This window comes from Ranitomeya imitator, chromosome 2, assembly GCF_032444005.1.
Source record: "Ranitomeya imitator isolate aRanImi1 chromosome 2, aRanImi1.pri, whole genome shotgun sequence".
NCBI classification, from domain to species: Eukaryota; Metazoa; Chordata; class Amphibia; order Anura; family Dendrobatidae; genus Ranitomeya; species Ranitomeya imitator.
Genome location: NC_091283.1, coordinates 210190601 through 210208394, shown reverse-complemented (window position 1 = coordinate 210208394; position 17794 = coordinate 210190601).

The window sequence follows — 17794 nt, the reverse complement described above, 5'->3', positions numbered from 1 at the left end:
AACAGGTCGTATTAAAGGGCACAACAGTTATTATATTCCCCCTAACACACCCTTTACAGTCACAATACTCTGAGTTCCCCTATAATAATAATGCTTCTTAAGTATCCATTTCACATTTAATAATGTCCCCTGAGTCCACAATGCACACATAGTATGGTGGGCCGATATACAGAGTATGATGTCCACACAGCTCCCTTATGTACATTGTGAGAGGTCCACAGCTCCTCTATACACAATATAATTCCCTCACAGCTCTCTATATACACTATCATGCACCCACATCTTCCTTATATACAGTATAATGGGCCCACAGCACTACTATATACAATATGGTACCCCCACTAGTCCCCTATATATAGTATGATGTCCACACTGCTTCCCCATAACACATGTGAGACAATCACCGGCGTTGTAGTGAATGGCGGGTATGTTTAACAAAGGAGGAGGTCCTCTGCGCTGTAAGCCTGAAATGTTGCTCTGGGAGTTGTAGTTCCAAAAGCTTTGTTTAGCTTGTAAGGGGCTGGGCTTACAGGGTTGGCCGGAGAGCTGGGTGGGTCTAACCAACAACCTACCTGCCATCAAGGGGTGTGTCTCATGGAATATAATGAGACTGTGGTGTGATCACATGGTCTGTGTTGGAAAGTCCTGTGAGTGGACTAGATTCCTGAAGAGCACATGGTGAGGCCATGTACCTGGATGATCTGTGTTGGAAGGTCCTGCGAGTGGAGACTTCCTGAATGGCACATGGTGAGACCATGTACCTGCAGAGCCTGTGATGGCTAACTGAATTGTGGAAGCTACCGACCTTCTGAGGGTCTGGAACTGTCGGGTTTGATCTGTTGAGCAAGTTATCATCCGGGACAGTGATCCCAGTAACGCAGCTTCCCTGGAAGCCAGGACTGACAAGGATTCAGCGTGTTGAGCGGAGCTCCTGGAAGGTAACCTCAGACAAGGGGGTGGCAAGAAGGCAGAGAGGTGTATCTGCTACATAAACAGACTAGTGTCTTATTATGTTTCATGGATGTAACGGTACGGACTGTACTCTATCCGGTTTATGCTGCATTTAAATAAACTGGATGGTATGATTAAGCGAGAAACCTTTCCTGTGTGTATTAATCCCGTTGCCAAGCGAGTGTCCCCCCACACACTCAGGGAGAGCTATCTAACACACAGTATAATGACCACCACAGAAGTCCTCACACTGTATAATGACCCAACACTGTATAATGGTCTTCACAGTAGTCCCCACACTTTATGATGGCATCCACAGTAGCCCTCAAACTGTATAATGACTCCCACATTAGCTTGCACACAGTACATTTTCCAACACAGTAGTCCCCACACTGTATGATTGACCCATTGTAGGCACCAAACTGCATAATGGCCTCCAAAGTAACTCTCAAGCTGTATAACTTTATGAGGATCCTCCAAAGATATCAGTATAATGTAAGCAGGGCCCACCCACAATATGAGCATTCCCACACTTTATGATGGCCTCACATTAACCCCCACACTGTATAATGACATTAGCTCTCACACTGTGTAATTGCCCTTGCATTAGTTCTCAAACTTTATAATGACCCCCACAGTAGCCCATAAACTGTGTAATGACCCCACATTAGCTCCTATACTGTATAATGGCCCCTACATTAGCCCCAAAGTGTAAAATGGCTATTACATTGGCCTCTAAACTGTATAATGGCCCCCATATTAGCTCCTATGCTGTATAATGGCCCCTGCTTTAGTCTTCAAACTGTATCATGGCACCCACAATAACCCCCAAACTGTATAATGGCCCCCACACTAGCTGTTTTGCTGTATAATTGCCCCTGCATTAGTCCTTAAACTCTATAATGACCCCCACATTAGTTCTAAACTGTATAACGATCCCCATATTTGCTCCTATTCTGTATAATCGCCCAATGCTTTATACTGTAATGGCCTCCACATTAGCTCTTATGCTGCATAATGGCCTCCACATTGGTTCTAAACTGTATAATGACCCCCACATTATTTGCTCCTATTCTTTATAATGGCTCCTACATTACACTCTAAACTTTATAATTGCCTCTAAACTTTATGAGGGCTCTCAACAGTAGTTGCTACAATGTAGACCACAGGCTTTCAGCGACCTGCAATCGACAGAACAGAGAGCAGTAGTGCAGGGAGATCATGTCTCTTTGCTCTACCATAAGACATAACTATACCAACTTGTGCAGTTAACCCCTTTCCGACTTGGTCTGTAATAATACATCCCTGCGGCTAGGTACTTATGGATGCAAAACGGATTATTACATCCAGGCAATTGTGAGCGCACAAAGGTTGTGCGCGTGACCGCTACCCGGTGTCAGCTGACACCCGGCACTAAGTGCCAGAAGCAGTCCCGCACAATGCCCAGCACTTTAACTCCCCAAATACTGCCATCAAACTCGATGGCAGCATTCCGGGTGCATGACGAGGGAAGACAGCCCCTCTGCCCTTGGATTGGAGACCTCGCAATGTCATCGTGAGGTCTCGATTGTTCCTATGTTGACCTGATGTCATCATGATGATAAAAATAATTATTTTTCTATAAAATAGTTTTTATTGTGTAAAAATGCCAAAACATACGAAACGATATAAATGAGGCATCGCTGTAAACGTACTGATCCAAAGAATAAAATTGTCTTATCAATTTTATCACATGTGGAATGACATAAGCCCCCTCCAAATAAAATCCTGAATTGCTGGTTTTCGTTCATTCTGCCTCCCAATAATCGGAATAGAAAGAAATCAAAACTAATAAAAATGTCAACTCGTCTGACAAAAAACAAGCCCACACATGACTCTGGGGGCCAAAATATGGAAATATTATAGCTCTCCAAATTTGATGATGCAAAAACCTAGTTTTTGCAAAAAAAAGCATCTTTTGTTAGGTGTCGAGTTCCCGCCTCTGCACAGGGGGAATCTCGAACCTTCTCTGCTGCGGTCTCCCATTCTTCTCCAGCCGCAGTGGATTCTACTCAGCGGAGACGTCGTTCCCAGCATCTTGCTCATTCTCACTCTGTGATTAGGATTACTGCAGCTTTGCCAGCTTCTGCCATTGAAGCCAGTGCTGGGCAGCAGCGAGCAGAAGCTTTTGGGATCTAAGTCCTGCTTTTTCCCTTCTGAGCATGCCCAGGGTGAGATCTCCCATTGGAGATCGAGGGTTACATGCTCAGATGCTGCAGCGGTTCCCATTGGTCCTTTATTGGAAGGTCCTGAACGTGCTGCAGCTATATAAGCTGCTCATGACCACATGGCCATGCACTAGTGTACATTTGTAAACGTGTGTGTGTTGTGAGTGAAAGTCGTTCATTAAAATCCCTTCCCTATTGGATGACTGTTCGCGGAAGGTGGGTAATTACTATCTAGCGCCTGACTTAGCTACCAGCATGTTACACACCATACAGCGTCTAATTGCTGTGACCGCCAGTGCGGCGCCGTGCGCTTTCACAGCGCTTTCCTGACCCAAGCCTGGGTAGTTAGTGGCGTCCGCCAGTGCGGCACCGCATGCACTCTCGTGCATCTGTTATTATTACTTTGGTTACGCTGACACCCCATTAGCGGTGTCGAGCGCAATTAGTCTAGTCGGACTCGGATCCCAAGTCTTGGGACCGAGCTTGGTGACTCCTTGCTTGCGCTCTAGTGTGCGGTACCGCGGCCCTGTGACTTAACAGGGTTCGCTTCCTTCACACAGGGTGAAGATAACTCGTTTGTGTATTCACATTGTACCGCCATATAGTCCGTCATTACTTGGCAGCAGGTTCCATCTCTGCACGGTGGACCCCGGGCTGCGAATGCACCTTAATCTATCTTATTATTTGGTGCGTTCCGCTAGCCCTAACATCTTTTTGTGTGTGACAGCTGACAAACATAAAAACAATATAAATCTGCTATCACAGTAATCACACCAACCCAAAGAATAAAGTCATTTAATCACTGATACCGCACAAGGAACAGCGTACAAAATACATAAAACCAATTCTTCACCTGCTGCTGATTCTTTCATTCTGCCTCGCAAAGATTGCAGTAAGGCTCTTTGCACATTTATCCTGCGCTCTGCTCGGAGCGCTTACATCAAGGTTCATGTGTAAATCTCTGAAATACGTGATTCAGGCAGAACCCTCGATGAAAAGTCCCTATCATAAGGCAGATGGAGGCACTGTGGACACCACCTGACCTATGATCCGGCGGAATCTGTCTTTTTAGGATTGCATAAAAGTGCTGTCGGCTACAGTTTTGTACACTTCTGAAAAAAAAGACACCACTGAACAGAGGCAGACATTTAGCATCCTCATGTTTGGCATTTCTGAAGCTATGAGGGCCACCTAACTTATGGGTGCATGTCTCCAGAAGCACGGGTTGGAGACAACGTACTGGTGACTGCAACGTACTGGTCACTACAGTGTACTGGTCACCACAACAGCAGTTTGTAATTTTCTGGAAAATATCCATGGAGTCATGTATGGATAGGTAGTACTGTACAGCCACATATGGGGAATTGCCACATTTAGTAGAAATTGTGGGACAAATTATGGTACCATTTTACCTACTTCTTGTGTGAAAATGTAAAATCTGGAGCTTCATATTTTGGTGTTAAAAATTAGGTTATTTTTTCTTCACTGCCCAATGGTATACAATTCTGTGACACACCTGTGGTGTCAATAAGATCACTGCACCCCTAGATGAATTAATTGGGGAGTGTCATTTGTAAAATAAATTCACATATAGAGTATTTCTGCTGTCCTGGCGCCTCAGGGGCTCAGCGAACGTGACATGGCAAATCTGAACTCCAATATGGCGCCTCTTCACTTTTGAGCTTTGCAGTGTACCTCAAGAGTAGCATAAACCCACATATGAGGTATTGGCATACTCAGGAGAAATTGTACAACAAATGGTATGGTGCCATTTCTCCTGTTACCCTTATGAAAATGAAAAACTTTGGGCCAAAATAACATTTTTGTTCAGAAAATGTGATTTGATTTTCATGGCTCAACGTTATAAACTTAGGAGTTCAAGGTGCTCACTATCCATATAAATACATTCATTGAGGGGGTCTAGTTTCCAAAATGGTGTCACTTATGGGGGATTTTCACTGTTTAGACACAACAGACACTCTCCAAACGCGACATGGCGTCTGACAATTGTATGAGCAAATTTTGCATTCAAAAAGTCAAATTACGCTCCCTCCCTTCCAAGCTCTGCCATGCACACAAACAGTGGTTTTCTCCCTCATATGGGGTATCACCATGCTCAGAAGAAATTGCACATCAAATTTTGGGGTCCATTTTTTCCTGTTACCTTTGACAAAATACAAACATTTGGATCTGAAGTCATTTTTTTGTGAAAAAAAGTTGAATGTTCATTTTTTTCCCATTCCAAAAATTCCTGTGAAGCACTTAAAGGGTTAAAAAAACTTCTTGAATGGGGTTTTGAGCACCTTGAGGGGTGCAGTTTTTAGAAAGGTTTCACTTCTGGATATTTTCAATCGTATAGACCCCTCGAAATGACTTCAAATGTTATTTGGTCCCTAAAAAACTGGTTTTGAAAATTTTGTTGGAAAAATGAAAAATCGCTAGTCAACTTTTAACCCTTAATAATGTCCTAACAAAAAAAATGATTGGTTCCATAATTGTGTTGCTGTAAAGTAGACATATAGGAAATTTTACTTATTAATTATTTTCGGTGATATATCTCTGTGATTTAATGGCATGAAACTTCAATTGTGAAAATTGCTAAATTTTCACCAAATTTCCATGTTTTTTCACAAATAAACGCAAGTTATATCAAATAAATGTTATCACTGGTATGAAGTACAATATGTCATGAAAAAACATTTTCAGAATCATCAGGATCCGTTGAAGCGTTCCAGAGTTATTACCTCATAAAGCGACAGTGGACAGTATTGATAAAATTGGACTGATCATTAACGTGCAAACCACCTTCGGGGGTTAAGGAGTTAAGAGTGGCCGTGGCTCTAGGTGGGCATCTCTAAGGGAGGGACCAAGGGTAACTGCACCCTCTACTTTCCCTATGTAGCTACGCTACTTGTGATGATAATCAAACCATAAATGTCTTGCATCGGTTTGTTTATTCACATCATAATAAGTCCCCAACGCCTCCTCCATGGACAGGCCCTAGGACATCAAATCACAAGTACACATTGTCTTGGCTTCATCACAAAGACAAATCTCCAGCAGTAAATGTTCCAAGAATTAAATTGTGTTAGTTCTGCATTAAAGCTGAACATTATGCCAAAGTTGGTACATGAAACCTTCGATAGATGAGAATCAAGAAAGTGCATTTCCACAAAGGCTAATCATACTCACCCCACTACTACATAGTAGTACATACATACAGCCTCATATGTTGCAGACACTACACACGCCAGCCCTCCTCTGACTAGTTCCCGTGGGTGTCCTGCATCGCTGTATCACAGTCTCTTTACAGACTCTTTACTCACACAGTCGTACACAGTTCAGGATATCCTCCGGATAGCAGCCGGGCACCATATCCACCTGTTTGCAATCATTGCACATGCTAGTCCTCTTTCGGGTACAGGACATCCACCTTCGGGCACATGACTGTCCACATCCGAGACCAGTACCATGGACAACTTGCATCTCTGTGTACACTGCGCGTGCCAGGCTATTTAGCTGCCCTGGGTGCTGGCTCTGCTGGCCTCCATGCACTCTGCAGACCAGCACACACCAGACTGACACTGACGTGCACCTCGCACACCTGGCCAGACACCTGACACACCCATACCCCTTACTGCAGGGTTTTAAACACACCAACCTGTGGCCTTCAGCCACCTGGAAAACCTGGACCGGAGATCCGTGACTCTCATGCACACCTATGGAATGCATCCGTCCGCATGCACATTCTGGGGAGAACAAACAGCGCCCCCTAGCTGTATCAGAGGCCACAGCCTCACAATATACAGTGCTTTGCGAAAGTATTCGGCCCCTTGGAACTTTTCAACCTTTTCCCACATACACTTCCTGGCAGAAGTTGTCACTTATCCATGTTATGTAAATAAAAGGTTCTAACCTGACGTTAAATTCATCCATTGGTTGATAAATTATTATTTTGAAAGCTGAAATCCTCTGAAATGTGGTTTAGGTTAAGAAAATAAATTGGCATCAATGCAGAAATATTGATCAGTCAATGGACACAGAACGGTCAGATTTTGGCAAGACAAAAGTTTTGTCTCCCACAGAAAGTAATGTGATATTCAAACAAATAATTAACTTAAAATACAAATATATGTTTCATAACATTGGTGAATGAAGTTGTGGTGCTATTGGAGTCATATTTAATATTTTGGTGTGACTTCCATGAGCTTGAAGGACTGCATCCATGCGACTGAACAATGATTCAGACAATTTATAAATGAAGTCATCAGGAATAGCAAAGAATGCAGTCTTACATGCCTCCCACAGTTCATCTAGATTCTTTGGTTTTGTATTCCAAGCTTCCTCTTTCATCCTACCCCAAACATGCTCAATGATGTTCATGTCTGGTGACTGGGCTGGCCAGTCCTTGAGCACTGGAGGAACTTTGTTATAGAGATGGATGTACGAGATGGAGCACCATCCTGCTGCAGAATTTGACCCCTTTTATGATATGGAATATAAGATGTAGCTAATACTTCTTGATATTTTAGGCTTTTGATATTGCCTTCCACCATTCAAATGTTTTGCACACCCCCATACTGAATGTAACCCCAGACCATGATCTTTCCATCACCAAATTTAACTGTTTTCTGGGTATATTTTGGATCTATACGGGCTCCAGTAGGTCTCCTGCAGTATTTGAGGCGGCTGTGGTGTAATTCTATGAAGATTCATCAGAGAAGTCCACCTTCTGTCACTTTTCCAGCATCCATTTGTTTAGCAGGCTGTGGGACTTTGCAAATGCTGCACGGTTTTGATTTGCCTTTTGTTTAGTGCTGGCTTCTGGGCACTGATTCAACCATGGAGGCCATTTCGAGACAGAATCCTACAAACTGTTCTAGTTGACACAGGGACTTGAGGTGACTAGGCCTGTTGGAGCTCTGCTGCAGTTGAAGAGGGGCTTGCTTTGGATTTTCTAACAAACAAACATTCCTTTTGAGCAGTTGTCTTGCAGGGTCTGCCAGATCTGGGCTTGCCAAACACATCTCTAGTCTCTTCAAATCTTTTTTTAATTCTTTGTACTTGATGCTGAGACACATTAAAGGTGCCAGCCACCTCTGCAGTGGATCTGGTCTTCAGCCTCTTGATAATCCAGGCTTTGGTTGCAGGGTGGATTTTTGGCATGTTGTCAGAGCTCAAGTTGCAGTTCAAGTGAAGGTCTGGGCTGCTGGGTTTCTTTTTATACACACACACTAATTAACCGATCATTTACTGAGCACAGGTCAGCATGTGACCCAGGACTGGGTGCATTATATGACCAGGCGACAAAATTTTTTGTCTTGCCAAAATCGGACCATTCTGTGTCCATTAGCTGATCAATATTTCTTAAGATGAAAGAGAAGAAAGTGAAATGCACTCACCAATCTTCAAAAATAGCTGCTTTATTGAGTCTTCATAAGAAAAACTTCATGGCCGGGGATGAGGAGTGGAGCTCAAGCGAGCAGGAGGAGTTTTTGAAGACTGGTCAGTGCATTCCGCTTTGTTCTCTTTCATCATATGGATTACAATTGTCATTATGGAGTTGCACCCGTGATCTTACTGGATATGGCTGTCTTACATTAAGACTTACTAAACACAGCGGCTTTTTAACCAACAAGGTTTTTTAGACAGTGCCGTTCATTCTTTTCTCTTTATGCTCCTACTACCATGATCAATATTTCTGCATTGATGCCAATTTATTTTCTTAACGTAAACCACATTTCGGAGGGTTTCAGCTTTCAAAAGAATAATTTATACAACCAAAGGATGAATTTAATGTCAGGTTATGAGCTTTTATTTACATAACATGGATAAGCGACATAACTTCTGTCAGGGAATGTATCATGCTTCAAACATAAAGATACCAAATGTAAATTTTTGGTGAAGAATCAACAAAAAATGGAACACAGTTGTGAAGTTGAATGAAATTTATTGGTTATTTTAAAGTTTTGTAGAAATTCAAAAATTTAAAAGTTGGACGTGCAATATTATTCGGCCCCTTTACTTTCAGAGCAGCAAACTCACTCCAGAAGTTCATTGTGGATCTCTGAATTATCCAATGTTGTCCTAAATGCCTAATGATGATAAATATAATCCACATGTGTGTATTCAAGTCTCGGTATAAGTGCACCTGCTCTGTGATAGTCTCAGGGTTCTGTTTGAAGCACAGAGAGCATCATGAAGACCAAGGAACACAACAGGCAGGCCCGTGATACTATTGTGGAGAAGTTTAAAGCTGGTTTTGGATACAAAATGATTTCCAAAACTTTAAACATCCCAAGGAGCACTGTGCAAGTGGTCATATTGAAATGGAAGGAGTATCATACCACTGCAAATCTACCAAGACCTTACCGATCCCCTAAACTTTAATCTCAAACAAGGAGAAGCCTGATCAGAGATGTTGCCAAGAGGCCCATGATCAGTCTGGATGAACTGCAGAGATCTACAGCTGAGGTGGGACAGTCTGTCCATAGGACAACAATCAGTCGTATACTGTAAAATCTGGCCTTTATGGAAGAGTGGCAAGAAGAAAGCCATTTCTCAAAGATATCCATAAAAAGAGTTGTTTAAAGTTTGCAACAAACCACCTGGAAGACACACCAAACATGTGGAAGAAGGTGCTCTGGTCAGATGAAACCAAAATCGAACTTTTTGGCGACAATGCCAAACGATATGTTTGGCGTAAAGGCAACACAGCTCATCACCCTGAAAACACCATCCCCACTGTCAAACATGATGGTGGCAGCATCATGGTATGGGCCTGCTTTTCTTCAACACGGAGAGGGAAGATGGTTAAAATTGATGGGAAGATGGATGGAGCCAAATACAGGACCATTCATGAAGAAAACCTGTTGGAGTCTGCAAAAGACCTGAGACTGGGACGGAGATTTGTCTTCCAACAAGACAATGATCCCAAAGATAAAGCAAAATCTACAATGGAATGGTTCACAGATAAAAGTATCCAGGTGTTAGAATGGCCAAGTCAAAGTCCAGACCCCAATCCAATTGAGAATCTGTGGAAAGAGCTGAAAACTGCTGTTCACAAACAATCTCCATCAAACCTCACTGAGCTCGAGCTGTTTGCCAAAGAAGAATAGGCAAGAATTTCAGTCTCTCGATGTACAAAACTGATAGAGACATACCCCAAGCGACTTGCAGCTGTAATTGCAGCAAAAGGTGGTGCAACAAAGTATTAAGCTATAGGGGCTGAATAAAATTGCATGCCCCACTTTTCAGTTTTTGAATTTCCACAAAAATTTAAAAGAACCAATAAATTTCATTCAACTTCACAATTGTGTTCCACTTGTTGATTCTTCACCAAAAATTTACATTTGGTATCTTTATGTTTGAAGCAGGATATATGGGAAAAGGTTGAAAAGTTCCAGGGGGCCGAATACTTTCACAAGGCACTGTGTATATTATTATTATTATTATACATTTTTATAGCGCCATTTATTCCATGGCGCTTTACATGTGAATACGGGGCAAATATAGACAAATACATTAAACATGAGCAGATATCAAGGCACACGGGTACATAAGGAGGGAGGACCCTGCCCGCGAGGGCTCACAGTCTGCAGGGGATGTGTGATGAAACACTAGGAGAGGGTAGGGCAGGTTGTGCGGCGTTTCAATAATATATATATATATATATATATACATAGTTACATAGTTATTAAGGTTGAAGGAAGACTATAAGTCCATCTAGTTCAACTCATAGCCTAACCTAACATGCCCTAACATGTTGATCCAGAGGAAGGCAAAAAAAAACCATGTGGCAAAGAGTAAGCTCTACATTGGGGAAAAAATTCCTTCCCGACTCCACATACGGCAATCAGACTAGTTCCCTGGATCAACGCCCTATCAAGAAATCTAGTGTATATACCCTGTAACATTATACTTTTCCAGAAAGGTATCCAGTCCCCTCTTAAATTTAAGTAATGAATCACTCATTACAACATCATACGGCAGAGAGTTCTATAGTCTCACTGCTCTTACAGTAAAGAATCCGCATCTGTTATTATGCTTAAACCTTTTTTCCTCCAAATGCAGAGGATGCCCCCTTGCCCGGTCTATGATTAAAAAGATCATCAGAAAGGTCTTTGAACTGTCCCCTCATATATTTATACATTAAAATAAGATCACCCCTTAGTCTTCGTTTTTCCAAACTAAATAGCCCCAAGTGTAATAACCTATCTTGGTATTGCAGACCCCCCAGTCCTCTAATAACCTTGGTCGCTCTTCTCTGCACCCGCTCTAGTTCAGCTATGTCTTTCTTATACACTGCAGACCAGAACTGTGCACAGTAGGGTTGAGCGAAACGGGTCGGCCATTTTCAGAAGTCGCCGACTTTTGGCAAAGTCGGGTTTCATGAAACCCGACCCGACCCCTGCGTGGGGTCGGCCATGAGGTCGGCGATCTTCTGAATCTGGTATCGGAATTCCGATACCGAGTTCCGATATGTTTGCAATATCGGAAATCGGTATCGGAATCCATATTTAAGTGTAAAATAAAGAATTAAAATAAAAAATATTGCTATACTTACCCTCTGACGTGCCCTGGTACTAATCGGCAGCCTTCCTTCCTTAGAATCAGCGCGTGAAGGACCTTAGATGACGTCGCGGCTTGTGATTGGTCGCGCGACCGCCCATGTGACTGCTCACGCGACCAATCACAAGCCGCGACGTCACCGAAGGTCCTTCAAGTGCTGATTCTTAGGAAGGAAGGCTGCCGGAAAGAAGCAGGGTGCGTCCGAGGGTGAGTATATTCCTATTAGGTAGGCCAGCTCTCAACCCACTTGCACATATTTTCCCCTCTCCCCATTATTCTCATTTTATGGATCAACCTTTTGTGTGGCACCGTATCAAAAGCTTTTGAAAAGTCCATATACACTACATACACTGGGTTCCCTTGGTCCAATCCGGAACTTACCTCTTCATAGAAACTGATCAAATTAGTCTGACATGAACGGTCCCTAGCAAACCCGTGCTGATACTGGGTCATGAGGTTATTCCTCTTCAGATACTCCAGTATAGCATCCCTTAGAATGCCCTCCAAGATTTTACCCACAGTAGAGGTTAAGCTTACTGGCCTATAATTTCCTAGTTCAGTTTTTGTCCCCTTTTTGAATATTGGCACCACATTTGCTATACGCCAGTCCTGTGGTACAGACCCTGTTATTATGGAGTCTTTAAAGATTAAAAATAATGGTCTATCAATGACTGTACTTAATTCCTGCAGTACTCGAGGGTGTATCCCATCCGGGCCCGCAGACTTGTCAATTTTAGTGATTTTTAGACCCCGCCGCACTTCCTGCTGGGTTAAGCAGGTGACATTTAATTTGGAATTTTTATCACTAGTCATTTTGTCTGCCATAGGATTTTCTTGTGTAAATAGTGATGAAAAAAAGTCATTTAGCATATTGGCTTTTTCCTCATCCTCATCCACCATTTCACCCAGACTATTTTTAAGGGGGCCAACACTATCATTTTTTAGTTTCTTTCTATTTATGTAGTTAAAGAATATTTTAGGATTATTTTTACTCTCTCTGGCAATGAGTCTCTCTGTCTCAATCTTTGCTGCCTTGATTTGCTTTTTACAGACTTTATTAAATTTTCTGTATTTATTTAATGCCTCCTCACTACCTACTTCCTTTAATTCTCTAAATGCTTTCTTTTTGTCACTTATTGCGCCCCTTACAGCTCTATTTAGCCATATTGGTTTCCTCCTATTTCTAGTATGTTTATTCCCATACGGTATATACTGTGCACAGGTCCTATCCAGGATGCTAATAAATGTCTCCCATTTTCTTTGTGTATTTTTGTGTCTCAGGATATCGTCCCAGTTAATTGCACCAAGATCCTCTCTCATCCGTTGGAAATTTGCCCTCCTGAAGTTTAGTGTCCTTGTAACCCCTCTATTACACATCTTTTTAAAGGATACATGAAAACTTATTATTTTGTGATCGCTATTCCCCAAGTGACCCCCAACCCTTATATTTGATATGCGGTCTGGCCTGTTGGTTATTATTAGGTCTAGCAGTGCCCCCCTTCTTGTTGGGTCCTGAACCAGTTGTGAAAGGTAATTGTCTCTCATAGCTGTCAAAAACCGATTACCTTTGCTGGAACTGCAGGTTTCTGTTCCCCAATCTATTTCAGGGTAGTTGAAGTCCCCCATAATAATGACTTCTCCTTGAGTCGCAGCTTCATCTATTTGCTATTTGCTTTACGAGGATATTCTCCATTGCTTCCATTATTTTTGGAGATTTATAACAAACCCCTATCAGTAATTTATTATTTTTCCCCCTCGCCTCATCTCCACCCACAGGGATTCTACATTTTCATTAAATTCACCTATATTATCATGCAGGATGGGTTTTAAGGACGATTTTACATATAGACACACCCCACCCCATCGCTTATCTGTACGGTCATTTCTGAACAGGCTATAGCCTTGCAAGTTAACAGCCCAGTCATGGCTCTCATCCAGCCATGTCTCTGGTATCCCCACCATGTCATAATTATGCTCCAACAACATTAGTTCTAATTCGTCCATTTTGTTGGCGAGGCTTCTGGCATTAGTATACATACATTTTATGTATCTCTCTGCACCTCTATTCTTTCTTAAATTATTAACTGTTCTAACCCCACCCCCCATGCCACCGCCACCCCCAACTTCCTTATTTGTGCCCAGGTCTCTATCTGCACTATCATCCCCTCCTATAAAATGAATACCCTCCCCCCAATTCCTAGTTTAAACACTCCTCCAACCTTCTAGCCATTTTCTCCCCCAACACAGCTGCACCCTCCCCATTGAGGTGCAGCCCGTCCCTAGCGTAGAGCCTGTAGCCAACTGAGAAGTCGGCCCAGTTCTGCAGGAACCCAAACCCCTCCTTCATACACCAATTCTTGAGCCACTTATTAACCTCCCTAATCTCCCGTTGCCTCTCTGGTGTGGCACGTGGTACAGGCAGTATTTCGGAAAATACCACGTTGGAGTTCCTTGCTTTCAGCTTGCAGCCTAATTCCCTGAAATCATCGTTAAGGACCTTCCACCTACCTCTAACTTTGTCATTAGTGCCAATGCGCACCATGACCGCTGGGTCCTCACCAGCCCCTCCCAGTAATCTGTCCACCCGATCAGTGATATGTCGGACTCGAGCTCCAGGTAGGCAGCACACCATTCGACGATCCCTGTCTTTGTGACAGATTGCTCTATCTGTTCCCCTAATAATTGAGTCCCCCATTACCAGCACCTGTCTGGCCTGCCCTGCTCCCCTATTTCCCTCCTTACTGGAGCAGTCACTCCTCCGGCAGTGCTACCCCTGTACTGGCACCCCCCTTAGCAAACTTATTGGGGTGTTCCAGATCAGGACTAGCCTCCCTGGCACTCTTCCATCTACCCCGCTTCCTAACTGTCACCCAGCTTGCTACTTCATCGTCCTGCGGCTCCATCCCACCATCCCCCCCCCCTCATTTATCCCATTGAGCGTCTGCTCCATGAGCAGAAGACTCCTCTCCATATTGTCTATGGATCTCAGTGTTGCCAGCTGCACATTTAGATCCAGAATCTGGTTTTCCAAATGCACAACGTGCTCACATCTCGCACAGCAGTATGCACCCTCGATCGGCTGCTCAAGGATTGCATACATGTGGCAAGATGTGCACTGGATGGCATTAACAATAGTGGAGCACATTTCCTAATGGGGATTGCACCAGACAGAAAAGTTAAATAAAAAAAATAAAAAATAAATACAAAGTATTAATAAAAAAACAGACAGCAATTCAGTAATTCCTCCCTTGGAAACTCCCTGACTCAAAAGTCACTGAATCACAAGTCACACTTACCGCCGTTCACACTTACGCTCAGCTCACACTCGCTATGCTGAAGATTTATAGTTTTTTTTTTTTTTACATATACAGTTAGGTCCATATATATTTGAACAGAGACAACATTTTTCTAATTTTGGTTATAGACATTACCACAATGAATTTTAAACAAAACAATTCATATGCAGTTGAAGTTCAGACTTTCAGCTTTCATTTGAGGGTATCCACATTAAAATTGGATGAAGAGTTTAGGAGTTTCAGCTCCTTAACATGTGCCACCCTGTTTTTAAAGGAACCAAAAGTAATTGGACAATTGACTCCAAGGTTATTTCATGGACAGGTGTGGGCAATCCCTTCGTTATGTCATTCTCAATTAAGCACATAAAAGTCCTGGACTTGATTTGAGGTGTGGTCTTTGCATTTGGAAGGTTTTGCTGTGAAGTAAACATGCGGTCAATGGAGCTCTCCATGCAGGTGAAACAAGCCATCCTTAAGCTGTGAAAACAGAAAAATCCCATCCGAGAAATTGCTACAATATAAGGAGTGACAAAATCTACAGTTTGGTCCATCCTGAGAAAGAAAGAAAGCACTGGTGAACTCATCAATGCCAAAAGACCTGGGTGTCCACAGAAGACAACAGTGGTGGATGATCGCAGAATAATTTCCATGGTGAAGAGAAACCCCTTCACAACAGCCAACCAAGTGACCAACACTCTCCAGGAGGTCGGCGTATCAATATCCAAATCTACCATAAAGAGAAGACTGCATGAAAGTAAATACAGAGGGTTCACTGCATGGTGCAAGCCACTCATAAGCATCAAGAATAAAAAGGCAAGACTGGACTTTGCTAAAGAAAATCTAAAAAAGCCAGCACAGTTCTGGAGGAACATTCTTTGGACAGATGAAAACAAGATCAATCTCTACCAGAATGATGGAAAGAGAAAAGTATGGTGAAGGCGCGGTACAGCTCATGATCCAAAGCATACCACACCATCTGTAAACCACGGCGGAGGCAGTGTGATGGCTTGGGCATGCATGGCTGCCAGTGGCACTGGGTCACTAGTGTTTATTGATGATGTGACACAGGACATAAGCAGCCCAATGAATTCTGAGGTCTTCAGAGCCGCCATACTGTGTGCTCAGATCCAGCCAAATGCAGCCAAACTGATTGGTCGTCGTTTCATACTACAGATGGACAATGACCCAAAACATAAAGCCAAAGCAACCCAGGAGTTTATTAAAGCAAAGATGTGGAATATTCTTGAATGGCCAAGTCAGTCACCTAATCTCAACCCAATTGAGCAGCATTTCACTTGTTAAAGACTAAACTTCAGACAGAAAGTCCCACAAACAAAAAGCAACTGAAAACCACAGCAGTGAAGGCCTGGCAGAGCATCAAAAAGGAGGAAACACAGCGTCTGGTGATGTCCATGAGTTCAAGACTTCAGGCAGTCATTGCCAACAAAGGGTTTTCAACCAAGTATTAAAAATGAACATCTTATTTAAAATTATTGAATCTGTCCACTTGTGGTCCCTTTAAAAAAAGAGGGGCACATGTTAAGGAGCTGAAACTCCTAAACCCTTCATCCAATTTTAATGTGGATACCCTCAAATGAAAGCTGAAAAACTGAACTTCAACTGCATCTGAATTGTTTTGTTTAAAATTCATTGTGGTAATGTCTATAACCAAAATTAGAAAAATGTTGTCTCTGTCCAAATATATATGGACCTACAGTGGGGCAAAAAAGTATTTAGTCAGTCAGTAATAGTGCAAGTTCCACCACTTAAAAAGATGAGAGGCGTCTGTAATTTACATCATACGTAGACCTCAACTATGGGAGACAAACTGAGAAAAAAAAATCCAGAAAATCACATTGTCTGTTTTTTTAACATTTTATTTGCATATTATGGTGGAAAATAAGTATTTGGTCAGAAACAAAATTTCATCTCAATACTTTGTAATATATCCTTTGTTGGCAATGACAGAGGTCAAACGTTTTCTGTAAGTCTTCACAAGGTTGCCACACACTGTTGTTGGTATGTTGGTCCATTCCTCCATGCAGATCTCCTCTAGAGCAGTGATGTTTTTGGCTTTTCGCTTGGCAACATGGACTTTCAACTCCCTCCAAAGGTTTTCTATAGGGTTGACATCTGGAGACTGGCTAGGCCACTCCAGGACCTTGAAATAATAATAATAATAATAATAATAATAATAATCTTTATTTATATAGCACCAACATATTCTTATTCATATTCTTACGAAGCCACTCCTTCGTTGCCCTGGCGGTGTGCTTTGGATCATTGTCATGTTGAAAGACCCAGCCACGTTTCATCTTCAATGCGCTTGCTGATGGAAGGAGGTTTGCACTCAAAATCTCACGATACATGGCCCCATTCATTCTTTCATGTACCCGGATCAGTCGTCCTGGCCCCTTTGCAGAGAAACAGCCCCAAAGCATGATGTTTCCACCACCATGCTTTACAGTAGGTATGGTGTTTGATGGATGCAACTCAGTATTCTTTTTCCTCCAAACACGACAAGTTGTGTTTCTACCAAACAGTTCCAGTTTGGTTTCATCAGACCATAGGACATTCTCCCAAAACTCCTCTGGATCATCCAAATGCTTTCTAGCAAACTTCAGACGGGCCCGGACATGTACTGGCTTAAGCAGTGGGACACGTCTGGCACTGCAGGATCTGAGTCCATGGTGGCGTAGTATGTTACTTATGGTAGGCCTTGTTACATTGGTCCCAGCTCTCTGCAGTTCATTCACTAGGTCCCCCCGC